At 38.0% G+C, this 10,738-nt stretch overlaps 1 protein-coding gene and 1 long non-coding RNA gene across 3 annotated transcripts in view; one reads left to right on the top strand and one right to left on the bottom strand.

Annotated features, from left to right (window-relative positions):
* ATAD1 (ATPase family, AAA domain containing 1) overlaps positions 1 to 3,181 on the bottom strand; it is a 57,019-nt gene extending 53,838 nt beyond the window's left edge. The window contains exon 1 of the mRNA XM_023531463.1: positions 3,096 to 3,181. The gene's annotated coding sequence lies outside the window, so the exon portion shown is untranslated. The remainder of the gene's footprint in view (positions 1 to 3,095) is intronic.
* A 128-nt stretch (positions 3,182 to 3,309) lies between these two features.
* LOC111740787 lies at positions 3,310 to 8,352 on the top strand. Of its 2 annotated transcripts, none has more exons than XR_002780750.1 (3): positions 3,310 to 4,023; positions 7,481 to 7,575; positions 8,147 to 8,352. It is a non-coding gene; the product is annotated as an uncharacterized LOC111740787 (long non-coding RNA). The 2 variants fall into 2 exon arrangements; XR_002780749.1 differs by having other exon boundaries at positions 3,310 to 4,570.
* The last annotated feature ends 2,386 nt before the right edge of the window (positions 8,353 to 10,738 follow it).

Here is a 10,738-nt window from a genome sequence, read left to right as displayed (position 1 = left end):
GATGGTAAGAATTTCTTCCATTAAGCGTAATGTAAACCAGGTAATTTTAAGTGAAATTCAGACTGTGAACTGTCGCTTTTTCCTCAAATATATTTTTAAAGGTTTTTGAGGCCTGTTTAAACTTAAACATGCCATTTTCTTAACAAGTGACATTAAATGTTTTGAGCCATACTATTGTTTCCAACAACCCAGATAAATCTGAAGCAACAGAATCTTCAAAAATTGTTGAACCACAAGAATACAGCCTGCACCCAGATGGAGAGGGAAAAGAAGGCAATGTGTCTACTTTTAGATATATCCCTGAGCAGCTACATTAATCACAGTTAGGCTTATAGGAAGTATGCACACCCCCATCAAAGGTAACGACTATCCAGAAGAATATGTTTGTTGGGGATGACAAGACTGCCACATTTTGGGAGATAGGATCCCAGCTTCTAATAATACTTTTATACTTCTATAGCACAGAACTATGCTGAATTACATGGGGGAAAAAAGAATATATATTTTTCACTCATAAATAAGAATTTATACAGATGGCTCAGCAAAAGGTAAAATTTAGGTACTGCATAGATTAATATCTATGGTCATTCCAGCTCTAAAATTATTATTTCTTTTTACTACTACTCAAAGATCCTCTTACCTTCCCTCCCTCAGGAATAGCTCCAACAATTTTTAAATTCCTTTTCGATACCTCCCCTCCATTCAAGAGTATATACTTCTCCCTAATAAAAAGACCCCAAATCTTTCCCTTTATTCACAGGATTCCCAACCATTCGACTATCCTAATCTAGCCCCAAAGAATGACTTTTAAGCATTTTACTTCTCAACACTTCTCAGTAAAAACTCTCAATAGCTCGAGTCAGTAGAATCTGAAAATGTCACATGTATTTTTTCCTCCAGCAAATGTGCCTGGTATCCTGGATGGGCCAGTTCTCCCCATTCATCTAGGAAAAGTGAAATTAAATATGACAAACTATCCAAACTTCAAAAACTTCACATGCTCCACTGAAGGCTTTCAGGTCACACTGATCTTCTATATTTTTTTATTTGGCCCTATTAGTAAATTTATGTGATATCTATTCTATTCAACTAGAGTTTAAATCCTTATTTACATCTTATACATTTTTATAACTGTCACATACAAAAGAGAAGCTATTCAGTAATTATTTGGTCAACAGATAAACTGCAACTGCAATTTAATCATTCCTGCAGAATCATTCAATCATTCAATCATTTGATCATTCCTGCAGAACTGCAGCCAGACTTTTGAACAATTTCCAAAGAAAAGTCGAGGGTTCCATTGACTTTATTTCTCTATTACTAGAAGCCACTTACTTCGCAATAGAACATTATTTAATTTAAACTTAACTAAATAATTGAAAGCCTTCATTTCAGGTAGAGAAACTTTGACCTAGGAATATTAAGTGACTTAATTCACACAATAAAGCACTTATTAAACATGTATATATAATGCTGATTATATAGTGGGTATACAATAATGGCTAAGATACAATTACTTCACTCAAGGAATGCACAGTCCAATTATATTAATTATGTATTTTTAAATGGAGCTAGGGAGGAGACACTACCTAATTAAAATCTCTCCTCATGTAACAAGTCAAAGTGTGCTTTTTCCCATCAGCCTGGATTCCTAAAAATGGGTTAACAATATTCCACTTCTTACAGGATGTGAGTTTGACTTCTCTAGTCTTTATTCCAAGAGTAAATTTGAAAATGCAGTTGGAATATGTGGTATTATGTGGAGACAGTATTTACTGATGAAAATAAACCAGCAGCAAAATAAGAGTTTTATTAACTTAATCTGTGAAAATTAGGGCTATTCGAATAAAACATTTTCATTTATTTAAAGTTTGGGTTAGTAGAGATAAAACTGCCATCTACTGGATGTTCCCTGAACTACATGAACTAAGGTACATAATAAGTACATTCCAGTTATCAATTTTAATCCTATAAAAAATATGAAGACACAAAACCTGTTTATATATTTTCCTATACTTAAATTATTAGTGGTAACACAGTGTTCTAGACCTATGGCTACTTTTAAAACAGTAGTCCATCTTCTAAAATGACCTTAAAATCCCGAAATGAAACTGAAACTTCTAAGTGAAATTTGTAACTGTATATACTTTATTGTACACTCATCTATCATTCATATGACACTGATATACCTGCAATGCAAGGCCATTACAGTAACAATACCATTACAGCAGAATATACGATAAAAGCTGCATGCGCATTTAACAGGAGCGAGTGTATTTCAATCTTGTATAAACAATAGAATCAACAAAATGAACACACATTTATGTACATAAACATAGGTGGTGCTGTGTACAGCTAAGAAATACCGCAAAATTGTAATTCTGAGTTGTTAGTTATATGATGCCAGATAGTTCTATTTTAAAAAGTTCTCCACTCCAAGGTAGAAAACTTTGAAATCGTACTACCTCGTCAATGAACAATTTATTAACAGGTTAAAGACCAAGAGTATAACACCATACAATAGTTTTTCTTTCCCGAATCACTACAGTGTTTTACGATTTCGCAGACATCAAGGTCCTATATATATAGCCTATGACAATGAAAGACTGCCAATCCTCACATAAAAGGACAGGTTATAATTAACATCACAACCCTCTGCAAAAGTGTGCGCAGGCACGAAGAACCACCTCCGCTTTTGCACTTGGTGGTTGCGGTACCTGTGCGACCATCAGACTCAGTTCATTCTGGCCGCCTTTGCAGAGGATCCTGATTTTGATGTCGCCTGGGACGACCTCAAGCCCAAGCAGTAACCCGATTGCCTGCAGAGATTCCCTGTAGGAAATGGTATAACTCTTGAGGGCAGCGCTAAAGGCCTAGGCTGGGCCGGAAGCCAACCGAGGGCCGGGACGCCCTTGGAGGTTAATCCCCTAGATACCAAGGGCTGGGGGTAGTTGGAGGGCGGCACTGAAGTTGGGCGTGGGAGGAAGGGGAGGTGACTTTTCCTGCTCGGCTTCCTAGTTCCGAGCCGGGCACTAAAGGAGCTCAGCAGGATCCCGCGCCCGTCCCACGAAGCCCGGCAAGAACTCGCTACTCACCCGGGTGCACAATCAGAGGCCGCAGGACCCCTTAGCCAGCCTCACACGGAAGGATACGGCTCCTAGGAGAGTATGCTTCCGGTGGGAGCCGCGCCCCGCCTCTTAGCTCGGAGCATGCGCAACCTGTGGCTGTCGGCGAGGAAGGGGCGCGTTTCCGGTTGTCGGGGAGGAAGGAGTGCGTTTCCTGCTTTTAGAAATGGTGGGGAGGTTGGATCGCGAGGTTGGATCCGGAGGAGTCACGCACCAGATCCTTAACCTGTCATCAGCCGTACTGAAGCTTTCCGCGAAGCCGGTGCATCTGCCTGCAGCATTCGCGAAGGCTCTGAGTTTAGTTCTGAGTTTAGTCTCAGATATGGAATTAGGGAAGGCGCATGTCATGTAACGTCCTTGCCTTGCTCGCGAGCTCTAGGAACAAGACTGACAAATCCAGGAACCTTGTTCGGAGTGCAAAGAAGTTCTTCCCTGACTCCTGCTTGTTCCTTACTCGCGCCCGTCATCTCCCTACCCCCCCGTGCAAACCTGCACGCTGCTCTTCTGTCCTTTAGCCAAAGCGCTGACGCGCATGGTCACCCCTCACCCCTCACCATCTGCCTTTCAGTTTCTGGGGTGAGCTCACCCTCCTCCCCCATATCTGCACTGACAAGCACCTGGGGGTAGCGCCTGAAAATCTTAAACGAAACGACTCTGCAGCCCACCCAGGCAGGCCGGGTAGTCAGGACAGAATAGGGCATCCGGTCACAGGTTTTGCATTTCGGTGACTTCCCTTTTCCTTTACCCCTTCCCCTTTTCAGAAAGAGAGACGTGACACAAGAGGTCCCAAGGGAACAAACCTGAAAGCCAGAGCCTCCTGAACACACTGCCAGGGGGCGAAAGGACTTTAGACACTGTCCCCAGATATAAGAAGTATCACTTCCTTCAGATAGAGGCGGTGAGACAAGTAATAAGACAGTTCCTCTCCTTGCCCTCCTCGGGAAAGCATTTTGCGCCTCTGCCTTCGGCATCATCTTTGATGGCTGAAATTCTGCAATCTGTTGAATTTTAATGAATGCTGCCGTTGTTACAAGCTCCTGATACTGTAGTGAGGATAATAGCTACAATTTATTGAATGTCTACTATGTATCAGGCAATATACTTTTTACGCGTTTCACATCCGTAATCTAAAGACCTCAAAAAAACAATCCTGTAAAGTAGCCATTATTTTCTTATAGATGAGCAAATTTTAAAGCTTAGAGAGATTAACGTTCCTAAATTCATGCAGCTAATAAGTGCCAAAATTTTATAGGAACCTTGATCTAATTCAAACCCTACACTTTACATATTCTCTTTGAGATAGTAATTTAATACCAATTAAATTTTAAAATCTAGGTGAAGGAGGTAAGACCATGAAATGACAAAATCATAAGGCTTGAAAGAGTAAATGGGTAAATGTTTAAAAAAACGAGTCATTGACAAGAATCAGAATGGAATTTAATACTGTAAGTGGTTCATGTTTTAATCCATGCCTTTTGGTCTATGTGTGTGTGTCTACATTCATATGTATATTTTTAAAAAAAATGATATGAACCTACTTTTGGGAGAACTAGACTGATTATTTAGAGAGAGAAATAGAACTGAGAAGAACAGGATGATTATGAGGCTTGGATAATATTTACAAAAAAAAATACTAGCCATGTACAGCTGTCTTAGAAGTCTTAGAAGATACTCTACTGCAGCGGTCCCCAACCTTTTTGGCACCAGGCACCTATGCTCCTATGAGAATCTAATGCCTGATGAGCTGAGGTGGAGCTGATGAGGTGATACCAGTGCTGGGGAATGGCTTCAAATACAGATAAAGCTTTCCTCTCTTGAGTGCCTCCTGCTGTGCAGCCTGGTTCCTAACAGGCCATGGACCACCCACCCGACTGCTGCCCCCGGGGGTTGGAGATCGTCTCCTGAATCCCTGGGATTATCATCAGTCTGAGTCATTGCTCATGGGAACATGCCTTGACAGAGTTAAAAGGTAGAAGTTACTGAAGGAAAGAGCTTTAGGTTTTGTGGCCCATTAGGGTAATCATAACGAATGGTAAGAAAAATGAGCTGAGAAATTCAAGATGGTAATGGATCGCCATCATTCACTGAGTGAAACTTAGTCAACTAAGAACTTCACCGGCATTAGTCTAAGGACTAGCATGACCAACCTACCTAGTCTGACATTAAAGGAGTTTCTGGAACATAGGGCTTTCTTTCAATGCTAAAATAGAAAAAATCTCAAGTAAACCATGACAAACAGGTTACCCTACGAGGGACACCCTAAATTAGTTCTAGAGTGAGGTGGAACTCCCAGTACAGTTGTAGCTAATGAATTCATCTGCCTAATAATGGGGTATGATTGTACAAAAAAGGAAATCGTGGGATAAATTAATCATGACTGACCATGAAGAGTTTACACGCCTCCAAATAAATGCTGCTGCTCATTCCTTTTCCAGTGGTTTGGCTATAAACCAAGGACCTATACCTGTACTTTCTGGACCTAATTTTCATTTAGCAAATCCTTAGGAGGCCTCCTATATGTGGGCCCTAAGACATCAAATTACTGCCTTCCCACATACCATACATGTTCATTTCCATCAGCCACTAAATCAGCTAGGTTCTTTTAGAATAGAACAGAGTGAACATATGCTTTTCATCCCAGGATAGCTTTATATAATCCCTGGCAGCACAAAACACCATATTTGGCCCACAGTAGGGGCTCAATAAGTAATTCATTACGTGTAATATTAATCAGGAAATTATAACAACAGATTTTTTTTGTAGACTTTCTGGACCTTCTCTGTGATTGTTAGACTCGAGATATTAAAAACAATTATTTATTGTAGAAAGTCTTTCCTTTATTAACCGTTGACTCTTAAAAGTTTATGGCAGTTCTCCATACATGGAACTAAAATCACCTTTCTTTTTGTTAGTTGAATGGGGGTGCGGTTAGTTTGCTCTGCAGCCAGGGTCAATCAATGAACTGGACCCTGAAGGTATAGGGGTTCCTTAGATGAGGGATTCTCAAATTTCACTGTGAGCCTATAGACTTACGTGGACAACTTGGCAAAATGCAGATTCCCAGGTCCCAGCCTTAGAAGTTCCCATTTAACTGCTCTAAGTTTTGGCCCAGGAATATGCATTTTGAATAAACATCCGAGATAATTTGGATAGAGATACTTTTGTACCACACTTTGAAAATTCTACCCTAGTCAGTCATAATTTTAGATGTATTTTTACAGAAAATCTCTACTGCCCCAGCCCTAAGAGCCTATCAAGCTGGGATACAGCTAGAAATCAAAGCAAAGAAGCTTCATGACTAGATTCAGAATGAAATCTTTTTAGAAGAAAAAACAAATCTGAAATTTTTAGTTAAGTTAATACAGTAAACCTGACCCTATTCATTGCTCATTAGAAATGATTCACTTGACAGTGATTTAGAAGGAGTAAAACTTCAACAAATAGATAAAATTATATAGCAGTAATTATGCTAGTATAATAGTCACTTGGTAACCTTGGTTCTTTTAAAAATATTTTATCAGAAAAGAATAATCTTAATTATTATTTTGACAAGTTAAATAGAATGGGAGGAGAAAGAAAAGTAAAGAATATGTAGCTGTACCTGAAGTCATGAAAGCACTGAGAAAAACCAAGATTAAGTGCTTGAAACTCCAGTAGAAAGGATAAGATGAAATCAAGACAAAAATAATGGGAAACTAAAATTTCAACAAATTCAAAAGAGTGGAAAGATGAGTTGATAGCTCCATTCTATAAAAAGCACAGAGAGCTAAAAGACTCAACAGCAAAGTTCAAAGAGCATACTATTGTCAATCTACTTTTCATGCTTTTATGTTTTAAACTTTACACATAATTTAAAATACATGTATGTAAAAATGAGTATGTAATTTTCTCATGTTATCAGGGTAGCACAAATCCACAAAATCTTACATTGCTACATAATTATTTTTCTCAAAGACTACTGTCAGTTGTACTTTTTTACTTCTTATGCTACCAATAAACATTTTATAGAACTTATTTATTTTAAATCTGCAATATTTTGTTGTTTAGTTTTAATACAGTACTGAAAATAAACTATTCAAGTGATATAATCTGTAAAATCAGGATTGATAAAGACGGAGTTGCTTGAGAAGATATCTGACCTTACTATACACTCTTTAGCAAAGTTTTAAAGCATAGATGAAAAAGTAATCTCCTTAGGAATAATTCAGGACCTTTATAAATGCCCACATGTTTGTTTTTTTTTTTAATAGAAGAGATGAGAGAGATTGAATAGGATAACAAAGATATGAATTCATCAGACAAAATAGAGGAAACAGTACTGTAGTTGACACATTAATTCTCAATTCCTGTAACAGCAGATTGATAGATGAAGCAGAAAACAAGACCAGATGCTGTGGTTTCCAGGATGCACTTGGCTTCCCATCCTTTATAACCTGGAGCATTTTGCGCTGTAAGTAGGTCACTTGCTTGCTCTCATTTACCTGATTCTAGAAAAATGCCCTTGAAAGTATGTGGAAAGTAATGTGTGCTGGGGCTTAACATTTTAAAAATTAAGATTGAATAAAAATCTTTCCTCCCATTTCTGTTAGTCAGAATAACTTGTAACTTAGAAGCATAAGTGAAACCAAAATGGACAAGAAAAATTTGAGATGTTATTTTCTAAGCACAAGTACACTAAAATCTGTGTCCATTCTGTTAGCCCCCATAATTCACTATACTTAGCAATGGCATAGTACTCATCTCACAGAATTATAATTGGTGTTTAAATTTCTGTATTCTATCAGATGTGAACTTCTTGAGAAAAGAGAATTCTTATGACATAAGAAGATCTTAACAAATGTTTTAATTAACTGATTTTTGTCCCCAAATCTGACATAGCTAATGGGGCTTTTCAGGGCCCATTCCTATAGATTTAATGTGACCAGGGCAGGAAAAAAGAGGAAGATAAGAGTCCAAAGATAGGACATGTAGAATCAAACCATTTTACTGATCACACTTATGTTATTTCCTTGTCATTACAGGTTTGTTCCTGATGTTTCCCCCACCTGGAGATCAATCCCATCAGCACGAGTCTTGGTATTCACAGGGTTTAAAAACATGGACATTGCAGCCAAGCAGATGTGGGTCTGAATGTAAGATCTATTATTTACTAGACTATGACTTTGGACAAGTTATTAAACTCTCTAAGCCTCAATTTTCTCATCTTTAATATGGGAACAATAACAATACATATGCCATGGAGTTGCATTGAGAATTGATGAGACAACGCATGTGAAGTGCTGAGCTCTATGCCTGACTCATAACAAGTGCTCAATAAACCATTGTTGCATGCCATTGTAACAACTCTGATGATATTTTCATTATACTATGAAGTGATATTCTCTCACTTCAAAAAGTCTGTAAGGACAGAGATTCTTTCATATCTCCTTAGTGTTTGCATGAGGACTTCACATCTTAAGTTTTCAACCATGGTATCTTGTCTGGGAATGTTTGTCTTCTCTGACTTGCGAAGAAGCCACGCCTGTCTCTTTGACCTCTTGGTTCTCTCATTCTCATTTTTATTACATCCCTCTGGCGGAGTCTCACTGTATGATGGTTGTATAAAACCTATAAGATTCTATTCTTATAAGCCCCAGACAATTAAGTTTAAAATATTGATCAATTTATAAATATAACTATCTGGATATTTCTCAGTTCACTGAAGATCATCATTAATATTGGCTGTTGTTCTCATTTGTCTAATAAGTCATTTATTGAGCTTACAGCCTTTGCTCTTATGGAATTCTGAAGTCTAAAACATCTTGTAAAAATGTAAGTCCTTATAGAACTATTGATTTTTTTTTAATCTAGAGGTTTATCCTGTAGTTCATGCCTATTCATTATTTGTTTAGGAAAAACTTCTTTACCTATGGTGCTAAGTGGGTTTTACACAAAAGAAAGAAATTAACTCAATGGGTAAAAGTGAGATGCTAAACCAGATTTGAGATTTTGGAGGTTGATAATTTGCATGGCTTATCTTTTCTTTGTAAACTACAACTTTCTTATTGCCCTTGAGGACTATTGTAATGTCAGAGCTGCAAATCCGCACATAACATTTGATTCATTTAAGCACAACACGTTTTTGAAAGTATTTACTATGTTCAAGTCATGGAAATGCTCACAAGATAGAGGAGTTTTACTAAGCAAAAGACATGATATATCCTGTTCAGAGACTGAGCGCATGGCTTCCAAAGGCAAAGGCAAAGGCAAAACTTGCTGATTTTAGATGTTTAAGAATGAAATATCTGCTAGACTTTTTTTTCACCTTAGAGAGGCCCAGCAGTTGTACACTAGCAAGCTAACATTAAAATCACTCTCCTTACCTTTTTGTTGTCAGTGTTTCTGGACCCAGAAAAAAAACAAAACAAAGGGATGAGGAAAAAAAGCCAAGCTTGTAACTTGAGTTATAGAAGTGCAGGAAACAAATCAAGTATGCTAAGTTGGCAGTGCTCAAAGTTCCATTCAATTTCACAATAGTATATGTGATAGAGTTTCACAAACCTTTCCACTTTCTAGTCTTTTGCTTATTAACTTTAAAGAACAGAACCATTCTGAGATCTTTGAATGCCTGAATAAGGCCCAGGGCCAGAGGTATGCCCTACATTCATTTCTTTATGTTTCCTGAGTTCTCAGGTAAATGAGGAATCAGAAAAGGGGACAAAGAAAGGAGACAAAGAGGTTGACTCCCCAACAATGTTTTCTTTCTCTATGGTATTTTGCAAAAGACTGGAGAATACTAATGATTCTTAACTTGCTAAAAGCAGCATTAGAATTCTGTGTAGCTATTCTCAAATCTCTGACTGGACAGTGTTCCATCTTCCACATTTCAATTCATCCATCATTCAATTCTATTTATGCTAGATAAAGTGACTTTTTGTAGTTTATTATCATATTATCCTTACAGGCTAGTATTCAAGGAACCTCCACTGCCCCCCCTCCCCACTCTCCTTGGAACTCTTGGAAGTAAGCAGGAAAACAGTTTAAGTGAATGGTGTCTAAAGTCATAAAATACTGTGATTATTTGGGGAAATTTGGGGGAGGGGGAGTGAGGAGAAAAGGGAGGAAGGAGAGAGTGAATAAACATATTTTTTCAATTGATTGAATCATAAAGATCTCCAGCACATGAACCCACACTCATAGGCCAAAAAGAGAAGACAACTAAAAATCCCTGCAAGGGGACAAGATTTCTTCTCATTCCATAGGAAGGCAGGGTCTAAGACGCTTTATTTTACTGATCATCCCCAAATTCAGTTTCTGTACCCAACACAGACAATTGTTGCCAACTACAGAGTGTCAGGTAGGTGAAGAACAAACACAGACTATCAAAAAAGATGGAAGCATGAAAGATGCAATATTGAGTACAGTATTGAGAAATTTTAAATTATGACAGTTCTAAATGAGGGCCAGCTCTGTGACCTGTCACATGTTAGGGAGCCTTTCTGGATTTCCTCCTCTAAAATTGGAATAATTCTGTCAACTTTTTAATTCCATGAATCTGTGATTGTTCATTCTAACCTGAATGTGGGAGAACTTTTGTTTGATTTTTTTCTCCTTTTGGAATCCAACGAAGGAAT

The sequence above is a fragment of the Pteropus vampyrus genome, unplaced genomic scaffold (assembly GCF_000151845.1).
Source record: "Pteropus vampyrus isolate Shadow unplaced genomic scaffold, Pvam_2.0 Scaffold68, whole genome shotgun sequence".
Classification (NCBI taxonomy): Eukaryota; Metazoa; Chordata; class Mammalia; order Chiroptera; family Pteropodidae; genus Pteropus; species Pteropus vampyrus.
The sequence above is the reverse complement of the archived record's forward strand: the minus strand, read 5'-3'. Positions and strand labels throughout refer to the sequence as shown.